The 24,447-nt window shown below is 42.3% G+C and overlaps 1 long non-coding RNA gene across 9 annotated transcripts in view; it reads left to right on the top strand.

The window, feature by feature from the left end:
- The window catches only part of LOC309633436, a 360,009-nt gene that overhangs the window by 185,992 nt on the left and 149,570 nt on the right, over positions 1-24,447 (top strand). For 7 of the 9 annotated variants that reach the window (XR_014247507.1, XR_014247508.1, XR_014247509.1 and 4 more), the window contains 4 exons: positions 1,380-1,476; positions 21,435-21,585; positions 21,696-21,795; positions 23,594-23,740. This is a non-coding gene — a long non-coding RNA (uncharacterized lncRNA). Of the gene's footprint in view, positions 1-1,379; positions 1,477-14,015; positions 14,157-14,937; positions 15,108-21,434; positions 21,586-21,695; positions 21,796-23,593; positions 23,741-24,447 lie in introns of all 9 variants that reach the window. The other 2 variants (XR_014247515.1, XR_014247514.1) reach the window with 2 other exon arrangements.

Genomic DNA, 24,447 nt, shown 5'->3' with positions numbered 1-24,447 from the left:
CTCAGAATCTGTGCTGAGCTCCAGAGTTTCCAAAACTTCAGGCTCCTACGGAGACACTGAGTTGTAAATGTGAATTGTTGGAACTCCTCAACCACAGCCTCCTGGGTGTTCTGACAGCTTGAGCTCCTTCTTTGCTGCCTTGTAGTGATTAATTACAACCAGCCAGCCAGGTTTCATGGGACCCCACTTCCACAGCAGCCACAATTGACTTAACTTGGCCATTTGGAACAAAAGACCCAGCTCAGGCCCTCAGTGCCCTTCACTAGCCCACCACAAAAAGGCGGATTTATTATAGAAAAGGAATTCCCATCCTCTCCTCTCTTCAATTCACAGTAAATAAGGAGAGATGGGTTAAGGCTGGAAGTGTGATGGACAGGGCCATTTGGTCCAGGCCATAATTGTGATCCTGGCTTAGACCCCCTACTGCCTGTGTGATGCTGGTAGGTAACTTCTCTGAGCTCTAGAAACCCTCAAGACATTATGGGGAGGGGTCCATGCTCTATCACATGATAGACGGGAGGCAGCTTGACAAAGTACCCTTGACTTTCTTTTCTTCAAAGCTGTGCACAACATCACATAAAGTAGGTGATGGTTTGTCACAAGACCTTTCATCTGGCACCCCTATTGGAACAGTGGTAGTTCCCTACACATGTATGTATTACCCATCTTTTTGGTTATTTTTGCTCAAACTCTTCCCTTTGCCTGGAGGGGTCCCCCCTCCAAATACATCTGCAACATCACCTCTTTCACCTGCAGCCTCAGTATCATCAGAAAATGTTCCTCCTCTGTGCTCCCAAAGCATCCTTTGCCTATCCTAATCTTGACCCTCACCATTTATCACATTAGCTGACCATTATCTCTTTGTTTCTCTCTTTGCCATTAAAGCTCAGTTAATGCTTGCTTATTTGAATAAACTTGGCTCATTTCAAGAATAGACCTTTTTTTTTTTTCTATAATCATAAAATAGCTAACTTGAGTAACCCTCCAGCGTTTACAAAGCACATTTACAAATATTTCTTCATATGAGCATAAGGGCACCTTTATAGGACAGGTAAGGCTAGCCCCATTTAATAGATACAGAGACCAAGTTTCTGAATAAACTTACATGGCAAGCACATGACAGAATGGTAATATAAACACAGTTTATCTGGCTCTAACTGCAGAGACCTTCCTTCAAGGGCTGCTCAGAAGCACTCTTAAAGGGCAAATGATTGTAGCAGTTTTTGTTTGTTTTTGTGTTTGTTTTGGGTGTCTGCTATGCACTAGGCACTATGCTAGGTATGGGGGAGCAAAGATTAGTTAGTCAACTTGAACAAGACTCATAGTTGAGTAAAATTAATAAAACAAAACTCATTCACCTATTCAATTCACCTCTCCAGAGAACCTGCCGCGTTCCAGGCATCAGGCTATGTGCCCATTCTAAGAGCGTTTATACTGTTGTGAGAGAATGTGAAGGACATCCTGGCACAACCCAAGGTAGATCATATGGATTCTACATTTGTGTAAGTCTGAATTTTATGTAATGAACATATATTCATTTGTAATCAGGGAAAGCAAGTTAGAGGGGAAAAAAGAACAAGATAGGGCATACTGCTCACCTTTATCTGTTTATACATCTGTCTTTCACCATTAGCTTATCATCTTTAATCTATAAACCAAAAGAGCAATAAAGATAAAGCAGTGCAGAATTTCAGAAGAGGGAGAGTGTCCATTTATCTGGAGAATCAGTGAAATCCTCATTTTATTTGTGCCATAGTTCCATCTATGAGCAGATGTTTCCAGGGGGAATTTTTCTTTTTTTAAATTTAAATAGAGGCTAGAGAATGGACTTGAGGATATGGGGAGGGGGAAAGGTAAGATGTGACAAAGTGAGAGAGTGGCATGGACATATATACACTACCAAATGTAAAATAGATAGCTAGTGGGAAGCAACTGCATAGCACAGGGAGATCAGCTCTGTGTTTTGTGACCATCTAGAGGGGTGGGATAGGGAGGGTGGGAGGGAGGGAGATGCAAGAGGGAAGAGATATGGGAACATGTGTATATGTATAACTGATTCACTTTGTTATAAAGCAGAAACTGACACACCATTGTAAAGCAATTATACTCCAATAAAGATGTTTAAAAAAAAAAAAAACTGAACCACGGCGCGGGGTGGGGGGAAATTTAAATAGAGGAAAATGCAGAGTGGTGAAACAAATGTTTTTTTATTTGTGCTTTGTTTTCTTTCTCTTTTAGTTTGTTTGTTTTCTTGTCAGACATCTCAGAATATTCAACGAGCACATGTGTCTTGAAATAATGAGTAAAGGATGGGGAGAATATTTAGGATTTCTCAAAAAATTATTATCCTGAAAATTAGCATTGAGACTAGTGTCCCCGGGAAAACACGTTGATACATATTGTCCTTTTGGACTCTTAATATCTCTTTGACTTCACCTATGGAATGTTGATAACTACTCAGGTGAGTCTGGGCAAGGATGAGAAAAAAGGGGATGTCTAGAAGGTACTTTGGCAACACAACAGTTAAGCAAAGGCAGGTCAACTCCACCTGAACATTGTTTCCCTTATGGAAACAGTAACAACCCCACTTGATATAAAAAAAAAGAAAAGTTTCATCTTATTTGCAGCTAGGATACCTTCCTTGGAAGATTGATGCATAAACTGGGATTTGAGAATCATCTTCTCAATTCCCATCAGGTTTCAACAGTGGAGATACTGTGACAATGTCTTCGTAGACACAAGATCACTTCGTGGAACTATAGACCTCTCTCCGTTTTTGAACCATCAGGAGCCACCTATTGTCTGGAAATAGCATGATATTTGGAGTCAGTTTCTCCATCCAACAAATGGGGATAATAATGTGTTCTGCAGGGTTGGTGTGAGGATTATGTGGGCTAATTCATGAAAAGAATCTGACAGTGCTAGATACATTATAGGAACTCAGTAACAGAAGCCCTTATTAGCTGCTACTTCCACAAGAAGTTGAAACTTCCTTTCCCCGTTTGTAAGATGAAGCACCATCTTCTGACAGGACGGAGCAATACAATTTAAAAGCTCCTGCAGAGAAGGAAAGTCCAGCATTCATCTTCAGTAATTAATACATGCCCTGGGGGATGCTTGGATTGGAGATGGGAGGGCGGGGGACTGTTTTTCCTTTTTGATTGAGTGTCTTTTGTATCCAAAGCTATTCTGAATGTCATGGAGAGTTAATGAAGACGTGTTGTACACCCACTGCAAATGCAGTAAAAGAGCAAGTACAACCGATTCTGCCACTGTCTGAGCAGGTTAAACCCTCAGTTACACTGGAAGTGCAGGGGAAGAAATGAAAGCCGTGTTAGGAGATGGTTGCAGGTGATGCTGGTTACAAAGGCAGAAAGGACGGACGGCAATCCTCTTCCATCTTTCCACATTTCTCCTGTTACTTTTTCTTCCTACTTCAACTCCCCCTCCTCCGCTGGCTAGGGACGAGGAGTGGGCACATGGTGTCTGTGCCTTCTCTAGCATCAGATCATAAAACCAGCATAATTCAGTCTTACTAGTGTGTACAGAGTGATGATCTCTGGGCTTTTCTTATCTAGCACGCTTGCCGTGGATAATCTAAAAAAAGAAAAGCGATACCTGTTCCATCAGTAGCTCTTGCTGCCCAAGGGCGGACGTCAAATAACAGATGTGCAGTCCTCCAGATTAGCAGCCGTTCACAACACTTGAGATATCCAACTGGGAACAATCTCCCAGCGTTGGGATAAACCAGATGATCTAACGCCTGAGGACTCCCCCCACCACTGCCACCCCTCTCTCATGTATATGATACATCTGAGGAATGGTTGAATATGTTCTCCCCAAAAGGCTGGGTAGGGCACTCCTTCTTTCATGAGACAGCAGTTTGGAGGGACCCCAAGGGGGCAGCTAAGGAGGTTAAGAAACTCTGCAGAATTGTTTGGAATCCTCTAGAGAAATGTTTCCTGCATAAATCTTAGCAATTATGACTCTCTCTTAAAGAAAGAAACAAAGACTGAAAAAAGAAAAAAAAAAAAAAAAATGAAACAAACCCTAGAGTAATTTCTACAGTGTGGTTTATAAAGCAAGCTTTTTTTCAGGGGAACAAAGTGATCTCCATTTATAGGGAATTTTTAGTTCCCCTCTGTTCATCTAGAAAGGATCTGGTATACTTCAGATGAGTTGAATCATTAAAAGTGATGGCTCTGCTTCATCCCAAAGCAATCCCCAAATAGAACACTACAGTTACATCAGACAAGGAAATTCTCTCCAGAAGAGGAAAGGGTGCATAGTTACAATCTCGTGCTTTTCTGCACAGGTTCAAGAGTCAGACAGTACTGAGTTCAAATTCTGGCTCTTCCCTCATGCAACTTACTTAATCTCTCTGAGCCTCAGCTCCCTCCTTTGTCAAGTGATGATGATAATAATAATAAATAACCCCCCCCTCATGAGATTACTTATTTGTGTTATTATCTTTGAGGGAACTGTAATCATTAATTTGCTGTATCTATATTGGCATACACTATCTGGTGTTTTAATGCTCCAGTTCTACATGGTAACAAAAGTATAGGATGTGATCTCTGTGTCAATTGCATTGAACTGTTTCTCTCATCTTGAGATGCATTTGACCACCCTCATAAAAAGCAGATTTCATAAAATCAACTCTCATACTTAAGATCCCAGAGTCAGTAAGCTGCAGAAGAAGGAATCAAACCCAGGTCCATCTAAATCTAAACTCTTTACCATTTTCACTTGCCATTGCTGTCTTGAGCTGGGAATGTATTTATTCATTCATTCATTCATTCAAAAAAATTTTATTGAGCGAATCTGGGGATACAGATTAAATAAATAAAAACATTAAAAAAACTAAAGTCCTATGTGAATGTAAGGTGTTATAATGAGGGGATGAAAGCATGTCTGTTCTCCCTGGTACTGTGAATCAGAAACATAACCAAAATCCACATCCCCTGATACCTTGTCTTATGGCATAAAAAGAAAAAAACCTGCATTATAACTCACTGCTGATATAATCCATCTCAAAACCATTGACTCTTCAACAGATTCAAAGTGTGGCCTCTTGGGTTAATTGTATCACAGCAATGGAGACAGCAGTCAGGAAAGCCAAACAAACCTCCTATTCACATAACCGCTTGGGAGTCAGGTAGACCTATGTTTATGCTCTGCTCCTTAGTGAAGTTATGTAACTTTCTGTAGCACTATTTCCTCATTGATAATGTGTGTTTAATAAACAGGATGCCATATGCAATTCTGTAAGCATCTTAGCAGTTAAGTGCTTAACTAATGAACCGTATTTTTATACTTTGGGCATAGTGGCTTTCCAGTGGCTGAACATCTCAGAGACACTCCAGGACTGAACCAAAGGATCTAAATTGAAGTAAACATAGGTTTAGCCAAAAATGTTAGTGGAGTATTTGGAGTCCCATCAAAATGTCTTCATAATAGGACAAAGTTTTCTACACATGAAAGATTTTTCATCAATTTTAATATAAATTCCTTCATTTTATAGATCACAAAACAAAGGCCATTAGAGAGGTGATTTGGCCAAGATCACATAGGGAATTGTGGGAAGAATAGGAACTTGAATACAAGTGTCCCAAATGCTAGTTTGAATTTTTTTTCCCTCACGAGTTGCATTTTTTCCTTCCAAGTATACTTCCTGTATAATTTTCAAAATAAAGGAGGGTTAAGAGATGTACAATTTAATGTTCCAACTTTAGGGATTAAAGATTTCTTCTAGGGCTTCCCTGGTGGCGCAGTGGTTGAGAATCTGCCTGCCAATGCAGGGGACACGGGTTCGAGCCCTGGTCTGGGAAGATCCCACATGCCGCAGAGCAACTGGGCCCGTGAGCCACAATTGCTGAGCCTGCGCGTCTGGAGCCCGTGCTCCGCAACAAGAGAGGCCGCGATAATGAGAGGCCCGCGCACCGCGATGAAGAGTGGCCCCCGCTTGCCGCAACTAGAGAAAGCCCTCGCACAGAAACAAAGGCCCAACACAGCCATAAATAAATAAATAAACAAATAAATTAATTAAAAAAAAAAAAGATTTCTTCTAGCATGTAGTGCTGATTGGCTAAGAAATATCACCAGTCTTTGTGGATCTGTATTAATCAAAAAAGATGCCTTGGGCTTCCCTGGTGGCACAGTGGTTAAGAATCCGCCTGCCAATATAGGGGACACGGGTTCGAGCCCTGGTCCGGGAAGATCCCACATGCCGCAGAGCAACTAAGCCTGTGTGCCACAACTACTGAGCCTGTGTTCTAGAGCCCGCGAGCCACAACTACTGAAGCCCGCGCGCCTAGAGCCCATGCCCCCCAACAAGAGAAGCCACCGCAATGAGAAGCCTGCGCACAGCAACAAAGAATAGCCCCTGCTCGGCGCAACTAGAGAAAGCCTGCGTGCAGCAACGAAGACCCAACATAGCCATAAATAAATAAATAAATAAATAAATAAATAAATAAATATTTTTAAAAAGATGCCTTTATGACATATTCTTACAATAAACTTGAAGTAATAAAGAAACATCCCCTAGGTTTGTTTTGTTCCTATTTTATCCTAGCAACAATTAACACATTAGTTAAGAGAATAGACTTTGGAGCCAGACAGATAAGGATTAAATTCTGGCTCCTCTATGTGACCTTGATTATGTTATTGCATTTCTGAACATCCGTCTTTAAAATAGAGATGATTAAGATACAAAATTCTTAAGGTTTATAGAAATATAAAATTAAATACCATTTGTACTTCATAACAAAAAGCTTGGCTAGTAATAAACCTTCACTGAACGGTAATTATTGTTGTTGCTGTCGCTGTTATATTATATTCTTTTCTTGGGAAATCAATAATTCATGGTTCCCAGGTAGGGGCTCGGCACAGAAATAAGGTAATATTGAGTCCTTTTGAATGGACATGAGGAAACCTGGTTCCTTCTATGTCATACTTATAACATTGTGTGATTGGATCAACATATTCCTTCTCTGGCGCCAAGTTGTCCGTATTTCAGATAGAGCATTTTCTATTGCGTGGGACAAAAACCTGCTCTCAAGCTGTCTTAAACTAAATGTGGATGCTACAGGTTTAGGTAGTTGAAACCTCCATGGGTAAGCTCTCCTTGAGGCTCAGTTTGATCCAGGACTCAAAATGTGTCAAGAAATCTGTTTTTCTCCACTGCTGAAATCTATTCTCCTCAATGTTGGCTTCACTCCCAAATTCCACGTGGGGGCAGTATGGTTGACATCAGCTCCAGAGCTAAACGCCCTCAGCTTCAATTTCAGTGAAAAGAGAGCACTTTTCTTTCCTAAACAGATCCAACAAAAGAACTCGGCCTGATTCTCATGGGCACAGATTGGCTCACATGGTCGTCTTGAGCCAATCCTTGTGGACAGGAGGAGGTAACGCCGTGTTTAGCTTAAGCTTGGGTCACATGCCGTTGCCCAAATGGAGGTGAGATGGCCCTGTTCATATAACCAACAGTCGAGAAATGGACCCTGTATTAGTTTCTAGTGCTGTATAAGGAATTACCACCAACGTAACAGCTCAAACAACACAATTTTATTATCTCACAGTTTCAGTATGTCAGAAGTCTGGGCAATGCATAAATACATTCTCTGCTCAGTCTCACCAGGCTGAAATCAAGGTGTCAGTCAGCCTGGGCTGTGGTCTCACCTGAGACTCAGAGTACTCTTCCAAGTTCACGTGGTTGTTTGTAGAATTCAATTCCTTTTGGCTGTATGACCAAAGTCCCTATTCTCTTGCTGGCTTTTTGCCAGGGACCTCTTTCAGCTCTTAGAGGCCATCCTCAAGTCCTTGCCTCATGGCCCGAACCTCACAATATGGCAGTTTTCTTCGTCCTCAAGTCAGCAAGAGTGTCCCTCTGACACTTCTTTTAAATGACTTTTTTTAAAATGACTCATCTGATTAGACCGGGTAATCCAGGATAATCTCCTTTTTGATCAACTCAAGGTTGACTGATTGCTAATCTAATTATGAGAGTGATATACCATTATATTCCATTGGTTCTGTTACACATAGAATGTACACAGGAGCAGGAATCTTGGGGGCCATCTTCAAATTCTGTCTACTGCAAACCAACCAAAGGAATATGGGAGTCTGGTTAAAAAGAGGACATTAAATGTTGGGCGACCAGGAAAACAAAATCCCCCACTTCCCTTCAGAAAAGCAAAAGCTCTGAGTTTGGCCCAGATTATCTCTAACATTGCTTCCAATTCAAATCATGCTTAATTTTTTGAAATCAAACATAGAATCTAAATATTTCCAATGCAGTTGGGGGAGTTAACAATAACTTTGTATGAAAGTCACTAGAAATAGAGGGCAAATTCTTTAGAAATGTCATCTTACTGAGTGTTTCCTCAGCAATTTCTACAATTCTCCCCCTTTGGGGGGCATCTCTTGCCCACCTCATTAATATTTTCTGACTTGCTGTTGACAACCCATTTTTTATAAGACTGGAAGGACACGGTCTAATCTAAGACCCAAGGGGGTGGAAGCAGCCTTCCTAGAATATGGCCCTGACCCAGCAAGCGAGTCACCTTCTCCAAATTCTTAGAGCTTGAGCTATGGTTTATCTCTATCCCCTTGTTTTTGGCAGTGGAAAAGGAGGATGTGGTTAGGATCACAGAGGCATTACTCAGAGCCAATTTGGTCCAGAGGAAAGAAATAAGACTGAGATCTATTCCTGCATGGCTCCATTTCTGTCTGCAAAAGATTCCCAGAGGACTGCCTTCAGGACCTTGGCCTTAGTTAGGAGCTGACTGACCAGCAGGGTTTGAACACAGATCTCCCAGTCCTGGTCCTTCCCCATGAGTAAGTGGAAAAGAAGACGTGGGAGAGAAAACAACCTCTTCCTTGGGAACAAAGCTCACTACAATGTCTCAGGTTCACTGTGCTGAAGTTTTACAAGTGATGGAGCATCTGCTATGAGTCGAAGCAGCATCTACATCCTCTATATCCTGACTGTATATAGTGGAGGACCAGAGAAGGCCTCTGTCATGGAGGAGCTAACAGTCTACTGGCTGAAATTCATAAGTGTGTTTGGATAATTCCAGCAAAATGTGAAATGTTATGATAGAGGGAAATGCAAGGCATAGAACCAAATGGAAACCAAGACAAAGGATCAGGGAACGCTTCCTGAAAAAAGTAGTGCCTAAGTTGAGCTTAAGGAATAGAATTATGTTAGCTAGGTGAAGGATAAAGGTCAGAAAGGTATTCTGAGATGAGCAAACAGCATAAGAAAAGGGTCTGATGTGTAAAACATCCAAGTGCATTCAGAGGAAAATATAAGTAGATTGATAGCATTGGGATATGAACTTGGTTATGGTGGGAGAGAGGTGAACAGGTGGAGAGAGTTATATAAAGAGGTGAGTGTGGGAAGACCAGCGGAAACAAGTCCTAAAGAGTCTTGCATACTACATTGAAGAGCTTGGTCTTTGTCCTCTGGATGATAGAGAATCCCTGACAGGTTTTGAGCTGAGGTGATATTTGTTTGTTGTGAATTCCTCTGTCTGTGGTGTATGGAACACATTTAATGCTGCACAGTTGGGGATATAAAGCTCTTCGTTCTTGGCTGTTGCAGTGGTTCAGCTGAGAGATGGTAAGAGCCTGAACAATAGCACTGAGACTGGAGAAAAAGAAATAGGCTTAAGAAATATTTAGGGCATAATATCTGCAAGATTGATGATGGATTGGCTGTGGTGTCTGATGGAGAGAAGAGCATCAAGAACAATGCCCAAACTGACTTGCTATAATGTTTCCTTTTGTGTGTGTGTGTGACTCAGATTAAATTCCACCAACGCTTGTTGAGCACCTATTATGTTCCCAGCCTGTTTTAAACCCTTAAGTATACATTATCCCATCTTACTTCCCAACAAACAACTCTATGGGACAACAGATAAGGTAATGGAATCTTGAAGAGAGCACCAACTTGTTTAAGATTAGCTAGTAGCAGAGGTAGAAGTAGTTTGTATTTGTTTCATGGAATAGATGGACTTTGCTTGAGTCCTAGACCATTGAAATGGGATTGTATAAACTCAAAATGCATATTTAGATTTATTCCAAAGAGAAGCATAGAGGAATGAAGATGATAGCTTTTATAGACCACTGTCTTTGTGTCACCAACCCGAGTAGTTAAGGTTAGAGACCTCCGGACCATTGTTTTTCCAACTTATCAGCACATTGGAGTTACCTAAGTAGCTTTAAAAAACACTGCTGCCTATGCTCCATTCCAAAAGACTCTGATTGAGTTGTTTGGGGGTACAGCCTGGGCATCAGGACATTTAAAATCTGCAGGTGATTATCATTTATAGCCAAGACTGAGAATCATAAAGCCATGCTGCAAAGCAAGCAGCAAATGATCTTCTCTGCTGAACTTTGTCCCTGACCCTGTCTCCCTTCTTCTGCCTTAGGTTGTCTGGCTCTCACATGAGAATCTTTCCCAGCATAGCCATCTCCCTCTGCTTCAGCCTCCCCGCTGCTGGTGGTCCTATGTTCTTGACACAGATATATCTACTACCTAATTGCCTGCTTATTTGTCAAGTGGTTGTCCCCAGCAGATGTTCCCATGTGGGAATGTGAAGGCCAGCATCTGTACACAAACAGCTGATTGCATCACTGTTCTGCTTTTGATCTAGTCCTGATGGGGCACCACCCAGGCCAAGGATGACCCTCAAAAACTGACCTGAGCGTGAATTTTCTGGTTCTCTTTTTTCATCCCAAATCCTTTCTTTCAATCCTTCCTGGTTTTAGAAGTTCTGCATGTGTATTCTTGGATCTCTTTCTCCCTCTGCTTTCCCCTTCTTCCTCTTCCCCTCCTCCTCCTTCTCCTTCTTTTTCTTCTCCTTCTCCATCTCCTTCTCCTCCTCCTTCTCCTTCTTCCTCTTCTTGCTATTGCTATTGGTGTTTCTCTTTGAATAACACTACTCGACAGGAACCTCAGTGCCTTCATGGTACAAACATGCTAACTAGGACCCAGAGAAGAAGAGGAAATTGGTCAGGAACAGGATACAGCCATTCAGGGACAGAGCTGAGTTTTAGTTCTTTTATCTCTTACCTTCCTTCATTATCATATACTCACTACTATACTCAGACTCACAGAAATATCCATAGGGTCGATGGCTGGTTCTAAAACCTCCTAGCTGTGTGACTTTCAACAAGTTACTTCCCCTCAACTTGCAAGAGAGTGATCAGCTATGACTCTCAGCATCATTTAAAATTCATCATTAGTGAATTTTTAAAATATTGTTCATGAAGTGCATAGCACCATGTTAAAAGAGCTGTTTAGAAAGCAGGGACTTCCCTGGTGGCACAGGGGTTAAGAATCTGCCTGCCAATGCAGGGGACACAGGTTCGAGCCCTGGTCCGGGAAGATCCCACATGCCGCGGAGCAACTAAGCCCATGCACCACAACTACTGAACCTGAGCTCTAGAGCCTGTGAGCCACAACTACTGAGCCCACATGCCACAACTACTGAAGCCCGCGTGCCTATAGCCCGTGCTCCACAACAAGAGAAGCCACCGCAATGAGAAGCCCACGCACCACAACTAAGAGTAGCCCCTGCTCGCCACAACTAGAGAAAGCCCGCGCACAGCAACAAAGACCCAACACAGCCAAAAATAAATGAATAAATACATAAATTTATAAAAATAAATAAGTAAATAAAAAGGTATGCAAACATGATAGAAAATGGATTATGATGATTAAGTGCACAAGCATACGCGTTAAATATTTCCAAGTTTTAATCCCTGTTACTGCTACTCATTAGCAGAGTTTCTTTGATCGAGCTACTTTGTTTCTTTAAGTCTCCATTTCTTTATTTAAAAAGTAAGAATATAAGTAATGTTAACCTCACATGGTTATAATAATGTTGAGTGCTTATTACATAGCCTGGTACATAGTGAGCATTACGGATAACATTGAATATTAGGGAGGATGATGAGAAAGAAGGAAAAGGGAAAAGAAAAAAAAAAGAACAAGACAACAACATTTTCTATCATTTAGAAAGAGCATGAATCAGGACACCTAATTTTTAATCTTAGCCCTGAAACTAACTTGCTTTGTGATTGCTGATAAACTCCTTTTTGTAGCTATGCTTCAAGGGTCTTATGAGGAAGACTAGATGGTCTTTGAGGATTCTTCCATACTGTGATCTTCTGTATCTCAACAAAGTTCTCTGCTTATCCCTCAATTCTCTCATCAGCCAAAGGATGTGACATGCCAGGGTCCTTCTGGTTTCATAAAATCACCTGCCTTTGATATCCCCTTCCTTGCCTTCCTAGCCTTTGTGGCATGGCCTCATTCCCACTGCCTTTGAGTCTGTACAGAAGGAGAAAGCCTTGCCCTCTCCCAAGACCCCTTCCTTAGATGTAGGGAGAAGGACCCAGGAATCCAGCCTTGAAGATGAACCACTAAATGCTTTCAGAGATAAGCCATGAGCTCCTGAGAAGGCAGGGCTGTCAAGTGGAAACACTGACAGCAACCTTGGTTCCAGCCACGTAAATAGTGTTACTGCAAAAACATATATTTAGCATCTATGACATCAGCTTGATTTACCTTGATTAACGGAGCAATTTGCTGTACATTTTTCCAAATGCTGTAATCAATTAGAACTCAAAATAGATTAGAAAACCCTCTATGGTGTGGCCATAGTCCAAAAAGGCTAATCCATTGTAAAATATATGTATATATCCTTTTCCAACCATGCAGTGGATAAAGATTTGTGTCCTGGAGGAACTCAGAGTGGTTCAGGTTTGTACAGTTGGGCACCAGGTACTTTTTCCTTCAGCCATTACTAAAGGCAAATCAGGGGAAAAGGATCTTTGTGAATGTTACTCCAGTTTTGTGTAGCTTCCTGGCATCTCCCTACTTACCGACTCTCCCCTGCCTAAACCCACAACGTGTTTATAAAAGACCCAACTGGTTAGAGACCCCTTGTAGCAACAGGATAGATTCTAACCCTTTAGAATGGCACTGACGGCTCTTTAAAATCTGGACCCATATTACTCTTTCAAATTCATCTCTTCCTATGTCCCTATGCATATACTTTATCTTCCTCAGAGTTCCCCCCAAACATATGCTACACTTCCTCACAACTCTGTATTTGCTCTTACAGTTGTCTCTGCTTGTATTAGAATGAAGAGTTAGTGTTTACTGAGTATTTATTGTAGATGAGGCACTGTGCTAAATGTTCACCATACATTATTGCCCTTAATCCTCTTAACCATCCCTTAAGACCCAAGAGTTAAAATACTTGCCTGAAGGTATACTCACATAAGTGGCGGTACTAACATCAAACCCAGGTCTGATGCCAAAGCTCTCGGTCTTTCTGCCTCTCTTACTTATCATTCCTTCATCTTTCACTCTTTGATTTCTTCTCACTTCTTCCCTATATCTCAAACTCTCAAAGTACTCTTGTGTCTAGGAGGAAAGTTATTTCTTAGATTTAGTGACAGTTAGATGTTAGGGCCTGAATGTATAGCCCATTCATAGATTAAATGAATCCATGTCCAATCTACTCATTCTACAATAAGTGTTTGAGTTGCTACTGTAGGAAAAATACTCTTCTATGTCCTACACATGGCACAGTGGGATGGAGTGTTGTTTAAGGAATGGACATGATAAAGTGCTGATTGACAAATGACTTAGGATTAAATTCTAGATCTTCTACTAATCAAGTATATAATTTTGGGTCTCTCAGAATATACACTTCATGGTTAATGAGTAGGAATAATGTTTTATACACACACGCACATTGCCATCAACATCAGTTGAACTGATATGAAGATATGAAAGTGCTTCATCAAGAGTTGTTTACCTGGCACCTGGCTATAAGGAACTTATGATCTAGGAACTCGTACTTTAAACTGCATGTAAAACTACACAATAAGCTACAAAGCAGCATAATAACCTGTTAATTTTTAGCAAGAATTAGAGGAGAACTGACTGTAACATTGTTTAGATGACTACGTGGTTCTTCATGACTCCCCAGGACTTTGCCAAATGCCTGAGCCGTAACTGGCCCTCAGAACATGCATCCCGAATGAATAAATACTGTTGCTGTTGCAGAAGAACCAGACTGGGAAGTAGGAGCCCTGGGCTCTGACCCCAGCTCTACTCCTCCCAGACATTAGTAAGTAAATTCAACCACTTGTGGCCTCAGTTCCTTTATCTTTAAAAAGAGAATATTAAACCCCTGACTTCATAAGATTGTTATGTGGAGCAAATAAAACTGTCCACATGGAAGTGACTTGTAAACTATAAAGAAATGTATATGTTCAAGGGGATGAAGAGGGCTGACTTGCATTCTTAACGGAACACATAGGCATGTGAGTGCTGTGCTTTGAGGCTCTCAGGGGATTCCCATCCAAAAGTCTGCAATTCAAAGTCCAGTGGTTTATCCCATTTTTACAAATGACCATTCATCTTCTTGACCTGACACGTAGCAAATGAACCACATAATCCTCCAATCTACTGCTTAGCATATTCTTGGCAGAAAGGACATTAGAAACCAATGAATCTACCACCCTCCCCCACGCCAACACTCACCATTGTCTTGATGAGGAGTCGGACCTGCAGAGGGCAGGGACTTATCTTCCCTAGCACCTGGCACAATGCTTCACCTATTGTATAATCATTAACTATCTGTTGAATAAGCGAATGAAAAAATAAATTAAATGATTTGTTCAAGATATCCGCACTACCTATCATAGTACCTGATCCATAATACGTGCTGATTTGTTTATCCAATGAGTGGATGAATAAATGGTCATCCAGCAAATTGGTAGTAGCTCTGGGACTCAGACCTCTTACCTTGCAATCCATTTCCCAAGACATCACAAGTTAGTGTTCATCCTGGCTTACGTTTGTTACTAATTGATTTAAGTTTGTGCATTTTACCTCTATATCTACAGTTCCAAATTATTAGAAGAAGCAAGGGACCATGTTTTCTGCTACTGTTTCTCTTGGAACATGGGGCTTGGAATTGGTCATCCAGTAGGTAATCAATAAATACATCTTGATCATTTGAACCTGGACAAATTAAAGAAGCTATTTGGACTGTGACTTCTGAGGAAGAGACTGGGTAGGAAGTGCTTTGTGTGGTCTGATAATGTATTTATTTATGAGACTAAATGTTTATCTAAGCCTCCAGAAGATCTCTGACTTCATTTCGGTGTCTGTGTGCATTTGTGTTATTTTCCATGGTCACAACAGCCCCATCCTTCTGGGGTCCAGCTGGGCTACGGAGTAATAAACAATTTTTATAAATTGGCTCACTCCACGACAAGAAGTGGGAGCAACCCAAAACCTTTAAAAAAAATTCTTCTCTGAGTCATGAATGCACCAGCATCCAGCTAGTTCAAGTAGGGTTCAAGTAAGCACTCTAACTTCGTGAAAGCTATTTATGACCAACACCGTAAAACCTCTCTACCCATTCAGGCACTGGGCATTTGAGATGTAGTTGTTTTCCTTTCAGTCTGTTCTTTGACAGCATTCAACAACAGCGGGTTACTCTGACAACTTCAACACCCAGTGCAGTGTATGAGCAAGTCTCCCCTTTTGTTTCGTTCGTCTATCCCTTTGCTATTTGCTAATACAAATCAATGATCGTGCTTCATTCTGAATAGCTGAACTGAGTAAGTTCAAAACCACCATCGAAAATATCTTACAGGATATTTCTTAGAAGCCAAATCACTTTCCAAGGTTCATCACATCTCATTGCTTATGACGTTTCCTTTGGAAAGAATACCACATAGTTCAGAAAATCACTATCCTGACATAGTTGAGTCGCAACGGGTAGGCCATTCATTTACCAACCTGTTTATTGTATGAGCACCGACTACATCAACCCGGGCCAACAGATAGGGTGAGAGGTAAAAGCTATGGTCTGTGCCCTCCAGGAGCTCATGTCCTGGCATGACAACTGAACCCTGAGTATGCATTTCAATGGCACTAGTTAGGCAGTACTCACTGACACCAAAGAGGACATATGGTGCTCTGGAAGCTCAGAGGAAATGGTGGCCACGTCTAGAGGTGGAAAGGAGGAAAGAGATGGAAATAGAAGGCTTCATGGGGCAGGAAACCCTTGAGCTGGACCAAAAGTGTGTATGCCCTACTAATCAGTTGTAAGTGAGGGAGGGAGGTGGGAGCATTGCCCAGTCGGAGGAAAGCATGGTCTTCACCAGCTCCCTGTGCCTTCTTGTTCCACGGAAGTCCCATGGCACAAAGCAGCTGCCCTTGCCGGGCCACTCTTGGAAGAATAATAGTAACCAAAATTGCTGTGTGCCAGGTATCATTTGAAGTAGTTCGCCCTCACTAGCTACTCACCACAAAGGCATATGAGGAAGGTATTATCCCTATTTTTGTGGATGTGGAAACTGGAGAAGAGATAAAATATGAGTCATTTGTCCAACATCGCAGAGTTAGTCAGCGGAGCAGTTGGGCTCCATCCCAGTTGTCTTCTACTCCTTAACCCACCTTCTTAAAGACCGTGCTCACCACCTCCTTGGGCAGATGGCTTCAATGTTCCATGGCAGAAAGGAGGTAAAGAGAGAAGGGAACTTGTGGAAGCACTTGGGGAGAAGTCCCCTTGGATCTCCCCCAGGGTCATGCATTTGCTCTGTAGCTGTGCTTGGATGAGACAGAACCCCCAGTCCCACCATCTGCGCCCAAGATCAAAGGAGACTGCAGACCCTCACATCTGTCAAGTGCTTATTCTACCCCAGGTGGCACTGTGGTGTTTTACTTCACTCTCTCAGGTTATCCTTACAAGAAGCCTTTAGACCACTGATTTTTTTTCCTTCAATTTGTGGATGAGAAATCTCAGGTCTTGTGTAGTTTCAGGATTTGCTCCATTTCCCACAGCCAGTCCCTACGCGGGCCAGGATTCACAAGTAAGATATTTCCCTCCGAAGTCCATTTTCTTTTTTACTCCCTTCCTCTGTAGACTGTAAAGTGTCCTAGAGCTGTGGCATAATGATCATGGTGAAAAAGGAAAATAAAAGAGGGCAGGGAGGAAGAAGAAGGAAAGGAAGATACAGATGGAGGAGGAGGAGGAGGAAGAGGAGGAGCGAGAGAAAAGGTAACTGGAATGTGCCTACACTCAAGTTACTTACCGTAAAGGAGCTCCAGATATTGAAGAAGACCCACTAAGACAGGACACAGATGTAGACATTCAGGGGACCTGTTTTGAACTGGATTTTGAACAAGGACCATCGCATGAGAGTGAATAAAGTTTTCAGTGTTGTGGGATGCCAAATTGGGCCAAATTGGACACAGGAGGGAAGGCTGCATGACTAACCTGGAGTAGCAATGGTGGTGGTTATTACATAGCAATTTGCTGAAATACCCTCAGCATGACTACATGGTCCTCTTACCCTGAACGTCCACCCCCTTTGTTTATTGAATTCAATGATGAATAAAAGGTTCAGTCTTTTTTTCCATCAGCCTAGGGGATTTATTAGTCAAATAATAATTGCCCTCACCTCAAGTTATGTTTTCATTGTATTTGTTACGTGTCTTCTGGGCTCCGGCTTCCTTGGAATGAAGTTTGCATCTCTGCAAGATCCGTTAAATCCCTTTACTTTGCAGACAGCAAGCAGCTCAGAAACATTAAAAAAAAAAAAAAAAAAGTCTTGAATCTGTAACACATTTCCCTGCCTCCTTCCTTCCTTTTCCTCTCCTCTCTAACCCCTCCCCTAGAGAACGCCAGAGAAATAAAAATAAAGTCGTAATTAAGAAAAGGACTAAGAATAAATTCCATGCATTTAAGCAAAGTTCCATCTCTGGACCCAGGAGGATTGGTGCATAGCTGTGGTTGTGCAAGAGGGAGCGCTCAGGGAACTCATGCTGTGCTTTCAACACAAATACAGCTCATAAGGAATAGTTTATCACTTCCACCATCTCTTTAATTCTGCAAAGGCAAGACCTCAAGAAGGACTCCGATACCACCACCACTGCCACTGGGGTCTCCCATTTCTGGAGTCCCTCTGGCCCAAATAGCTCAGAGCAATTCACAAACATTTACTGACGGAACCCCATGACCCATCCCCCAAGTGAACACTTTAATATCCCATTCTGCAGAGGGCAAAATGGCAACATGAAGAAGTTCAAGAAGGTTCTTGGCTGCCTGCCATGCAGAGAAAACGAAATAGTGGCTGGACTCTGAAAGAAAAGCATCGCCAGGTGCACAGTGGATTATTCAAGAAATGTGGTGAAAAGAGCAATGGGCTGGGAGTCAGGACACTGGGCTCTAATCCCAGCTCTGTCACTCACTCACTGGGGGACCTTGCCTAAGTCACCTCCCCGCTATGGGCCTCAGTCTCCCCAACTATAGAAGGAGAGGTTGAGCTAGAAGACCTGAAAGCCCCTTCTCTCTCTGAAAATGATGGAGCTCTACATCCTTGGAGCCAGGGCACTGGGCAGACTTTCTTATCACGGCGACACCTAAACCACACAATACTCATTCCTGCTGGAAGGATTCCTCTGTGCCTTTCCGAATTCAACCCTCCGTTCAAGGCCTGGTTCCACCTATCCTGTTGCTGGTGGTCCTTGATTTGTTGCTGCCCATAGGAATTCTGCCATCTTTAGAACTCTTGATTGCTTACTTTTCCCCATAGAAGGAGCTCAATAAATATTTACTAAATTACCAGATTCTGTGTAGCTTAATCTTTAATTCATCTGCCTTCATCTGACCGGTGAGGCAGTAAGGATCTTGAGCTCAGGATAAGGAGAATGTTTGTTAAACCGTAAATGTCTCAAAAGCTCTTAAAGCTTAAATATCTATTAATAGGTGCCTTTTCATACCCATCTGGATTTTAAAACCTTGATGATACGTGTGCAGGGAGGTGGTCTGTAATGGGTAGGTCCAATTCAATGTAATTCAATTTGGCAATTAATTATTGATCATCTACTCTTTGCCAAAAACTAAACTAGCCTCCGGAGTTACAAAGATTTCTAAGATTTAGTTCTTGTCCTTGGGGATATTCTGGTCCATGGGGGAATCAGGCAAAGAGAAAGACAGCCATGATACATTGAGGTGAGTAAATAGCAGAAGTGTGTACAAGGCAAATAGAGGCTACGAGACAAATGAAAAACAAAAGGACTAATTACAGCTCAGATTTCTTAGGCCCTAAAGTAAAAAAGTTATGACATACAGATTTCAACTCTGATGAGATTTCACAGCCCAAAGTTTTTTTGTTTTTTTGTTTTTTTGAATTTTATTTTCTTTATTTTTTTATACAGCAGGTTCTTATTAGTTATCCATTTTATACATATTTGTGTAGATATGTCAATCCCAATGATATTTTATTTGGTGATTAGGCATATGGGTGGGGGGAAGCAGCTGCATCCGTGGAAAACTTATATGAGACCCTGTTTTAAAGGATAACACAGTTGGCATGAACATAGTTTCCATACTAATGGATACCAAGGTGAAGACTGGCTGTTGTGAAAAATAGGTCATCTGAGATAATCCCATGGTATCACATTTAGGAATACTTCTCCTTCCTGGCTTGGTTTCCTTACATATAAAGAGGGTGGTTAGATGAGATAATCCCAAACATCCGTTCCAGCTCTGGTGCTCTGTGCATGGGACACAGACATGTCTCCTCTGTTGGCTCCTACAGCATGTACTGTTGGGCTGGGTACTAGGATGGAGGATGGGACAGAGGCAGAGAGGAAGGGAGGCAAGGAGAATGGGAGTTTCCCTCCAGGGACTCTGAATTTTGGGGAGAGGTGAAATTCAGAGACAATAAGAAGAGTAAAGGAATAGCAGTAGAGGAACTGTCATTGTAAATGACAGGATGTCATACAGGTTTTGAATCTCACGCAGTGACATGTATACGATACTGATAATCAGAAGTCTCGGGTTTGAGTTCTAGCATTTTAATTGAGTAGCTTGGAGATTTTTAGGATTTCACGTACTCTCTTGAGCTCAATTTCTCCTCTGTAAAATGGAATAAATACCCTGTCAATTCAGGTGTGCTAAATACAATAATTGAGAGAGCTGTGCTTTGTAAACTACGCAAGACGATATAGAGGTTGGTTATCCTTGCTATGTTATTGTTATGATTACTATATAAAGGAGTACAATGCCTTAAACAAATGGTGGTATCATAGACATTTGTAACAGGCTACGAGGGGAAGAATTTGGGGTAAGGGAGTCATCTAACCTCCTGCGATAGCCTGCCCTATCCTCGTATCAGCTGTGAGCCTACCCATATTCCGTGTCTCATTCCATAGAGCAGTAAGCAAAAGCCATGAAGTCCTGACGGGCTCTCCTGGGCCCATCGATCTATACACGCCGAGAAAAAGCTGCTAATAATTCCCAGTTCACCCTGGAGCAGAGACACACATAGCACTGTGATGGCTCATGGCTATTGAGGGGCCTCAGCTAGTGAATTTATAGAGGGTTGGTCTGCATTTTTAAGCAAGATAACTAAGCCTCCAGAGTTCACCCTGAATATTTTTTAAAAATCTTTACAAGTAAATGAGTCTCACAAGCTGGGATTTATGTAGAGATTTAGAGCTGTTCATGCAGAAGGTAAATTTTTAATTCACACAGAAGATGGAACCCAAAGTAAACCAGAGCTAGGGTATCGGCACCATCTAGTGGGTGTGTGTAGCCAATGCGCGCACTACAGGAGAAAAAGGTGAGCAAAGGAAAAGTGTACTCTTTCAGCTTTTGGGAGGTTCTGCAGTGGTAACAGCCCCTATAAGTAGGAACATTAGGCAGTAGCTCTGGTAGTCAGCATAGGTCAACAGGTCTATACCACAGCTAACGGCATCACGAGGCATTAGACTAAGGGCACGATCCTGTCAGAAACCAGACACTGTCCACTTTGAGACTCTGTGCCTCTGGGCAGGTAACTTAAACTCTCTAACCCTCAGTTTCTTGGCCTGTAAAATGGGAATGATAATGTCTGATTTAGAAGGTGGATGATGAGATTGTATTATAGCATTAATCTGTAGGCATTTGGAAAAGAGTCTGATATGGAAAATAATAATCAGTTTGGTATCTACCGACTTGATGCTGCTTCACATCCCTTGTCATCTTTAGATCTCAACACAAGTAGCCATCAGTACCTTAGTTTTCCAAATAAGAAACTGAAGTTCAGTATGAGTTGATGACAAGTCCAAGGTCACACAGCCTATAGGTGGCAGAACACCTATAGGCTGTGTTCTGTGTTCATATCAAATTTGAGCACAAATTTGATATGTTCTAAACTCTTGTTGATTCCACTTCCCCTAACTGCAGGTCTGTACCAGTTAGTAGACACACAAAGTTTGCTTTTTCTCCCTCTCTCTGTTTTTCCTTAAGATGAATATTTAGTCACTGTCATGTATTTGGCTTTGTGCATGCATTATTTTATTCAACTGAAATGTAGGTATCCTCACTTTCTCTATACAGATGGAGAAGCTGAAGCACAGAGAGACTAAATAATGGAACAAACAACAGCAATGAGTGAGAGAGCTGGGATTCGGACTTTCTCATTGCAGACCTAATGCTTCAGTCCACCCTCGACTGACTCATTCACTCATCATTCATCTCTAATTGTGAAGTATGGTTCTGTTCATATTTATATCCCCAAAGATACTTGTTTATTTAAAGACATCTGCATTTATTAAGGTCCCTGGCTCATCTAATTGTGATCTGTTTTCCTGCCCACAGGGAAGTGAGGGTTAGCTTTCATGTACAAAGTCCCCTACAGCTCAGAGAAGCATGAACTGCCTCGTGAGGATGGAGTTCTCACTGGCTGGATGGAGAGAAGGTCAGTTCTGAGTCCACTGAGAAGCCGTTGCTCTATGGTTAGCTTTAAAAATGGAGACTGAAGGGCCTTACAAAGACAGCTACTGGGAATGGTTAGGAAAAGAAACACAGAGGCCACTCGTTTCTTTTAGTCACTGTACTATGTGCCTAGAGGGACCCAGAGACACAGAGAGCCCGAAACCAGTTTGCTCAAAGTCAGAGAAAGAGCTTGACAAAAATCAGCTCCCGTTTCTCCAAAATCCTGATGCAACTAGACATTTGCTCAAACCCTTGAAGCCTCGTCCAGAGAGATTAAATGTATCCGTGTCGTAAAGGGACTGCTCTGTCTTGTGGTTGCTGCCCTCTAGTGGTCATATTGCCTTCAAGCAAGATGATGCTTACAATGGCATCTCAGAATTAAGAATCGCAACATAAAAGTAGAATGCTGTTTCACAAGGACCTGTCTGGTGTGGTTACACAGAGAGTCTCAGAGGAGGAGGATGACAGCAGCAACAATAACACAAAATACGGGGAGTTACTTGTATTCTGGTCTTTGCAAAAGTGTGTTGTCTGAAATATACATTAGAGGAAAGCATTTTTTTAATTAAATTTTTCTAATCTAAGATTTGCGTGTGCACGCACGCACACACACAGACACACAGACAACACATGCTCCTTGGAACACAATTTGAGAAGTGCTGATCTAGTGCTCTTTTTCCTGTACTAAAACATTAATTTCCATTTTAAGATGAGACCATTGACTCACAGAGGGACAGTCATCATGCAGTGGTCCGATGTAGTGTTTGTACAATGACAATGTCTTCTGGAAGTATGTATCCAGACAGAGGCTTCATCAGCCTCTGCACCTGCATGAGCTGTGCTCAGCAGACGCCCGTGGCAGCCCATGACGGCCTGCAGCGAGGATATAAGAAATCAACTCTGTTAAGTCACTGAGCGCTTTGGGTTATTCACTACTATAGGAGAGCCTTGCCTATCCTGAGTAATAGGTCACATCTTCCACTTGCCAGCTTCTGTTGAGCTCCCCTCTGGGTTAAGGGGTGTTGGGGGCAAGAAGACTGGCCATTTCTCATGCCTGCTGGACTTCTCACTCTCCAGGTCTAGTAGAAAATGGCAGCTTTTTTTTTTTTCTCTCTTGAGGGTAATTTCCCTCACTTGTCAGAGTTTCCATGTTGAACACCTCTCCCTGCAGTTTCCTTGACCCCAGGCTTCTCCAGCTCTATTCTGGGAGGTCTCTGGGGATCTGTCCTTATTCCACAGGCTTTCAAATGTCCACCACCAGCCCCTTTTTGCTGAGTTTTCCTTGTTCCTCCACACGCCTATTGGACAAGACCCACCAAGAAGACCCCACTTAACTCTGTTTCTCACTTGGCCCACATATGTTCCTGGGGAAGTAGTCCCCCTGCCCTGACAAACCTAACTGCAGGTCTGTCGCGATGCAATAGTTTCTCCTGGCTCTGATCCACAGCAGTTAGCCCTCCTTTTCCCTTCCACGTTTACTGGGTTGAATCCAAGCCTCATTTTCAATAAATCCCTTCTTGATTTTGTTAACTTTTATTATCTGTGTTTAAGTTTCATTTTTTAATTCCTATCACTATTAATTAACTCATTAATTCTATTTTCTTTAGTCTTACTTGTTATTTTCTAACTTGTTAGACGCTTGCATTTTTGATCCATAGCCATTTCCCTTTTCTATTATTGAGGCGATCATACCTCTTGAAATACTGTTTTTCACTATATCCCACAGTTTTGACAATTTAGTGTTTTATTACACTAATGCATGTAGGAGTTTCCCCATGTAGATTGTGTGTGCCTGGTGGCTTTAGTGGAAGAGCTGGAGCTGAAGCGATTATGGGCTGGGGCTTTTCCCTGGGTGCGTCAGAAGCTGCCACCTTGGCAGGGGTGGGCTGAAGCCAGAAGGGCCAGAGCTGGAGATACGTCCTCCCCGGGTATGTCAGAAGTCACCACCTTGGCAGGGGTGGGTTGGAGTCAAAGGGTAGAGTTGGAGCTTAGCACAGGCTAGAGCTCCTCCCCGGAAATGTCAGAAACCACCGCCTTGGTTGGGGGGGTGAGGGTGGAGCCAGAGTCAGGTGCAGGCTGGGGGGTGTGCTGGAGCAGCCTTGGCAGACTGGCTAGAGTGTCAGGCACTTTTCAGTCCGCAGCCTGTGAGTGGGACTTGGAGCAAGTAAGTTTTTGCACACACCCTTTAAAAGCAGAGTCTCAGTTTCCTACAGCCCTCAGGTTTTCCTGGTTGTAAACTCAGCTGGTTTTCAAAACCAGTAAAGAGGGCTTGTCTTCCTAGTGCCCGTCCCCAGGGCTGTGGTGCCCAATGTGGGGCTCTAACCCCTTGCTCCTTAAGGAGGACCTCTGAGTTTGTGATATCCCCTTCCTCTTTGGGTCACCCACCAGTGGGTGTGTGTGTGTGTGTGTGTGTGTGTGTGTGTGTGTTTTATATCCTTAATTGTAGAAGAGCTATTCTGCTAGTCTCCAGGTCATTCTCAGAGAGTTGTTCTATATGGAGTTGTAGCTGGTGTGTTGCTGGGAGGAGGTGAGCTAGGGCATCTTCCTGCTCTGCTGTCTTCTTCAATCTCTTTCTTGGAAGAGAATTCGGTAAGTACACACTTACACACTTATGTGTTCGCATTCGGTACATATT

Source organism: Balaenoptera borealis (genome assembly GCF_965194805.1).
Source record: "Balaenoptera borealis genome assembly, chromosome: 8".
Classification (NCBI taxonomy): Eukaryota; Metazoa; Chordata; class Mammalia; order Artiodactyla; family Balaenopteridae; genus Balaenoptera; species Balaenoptera borealis.
This window is presented reverse-complemented; position numbering and strand designations above follow the sequence as displayed.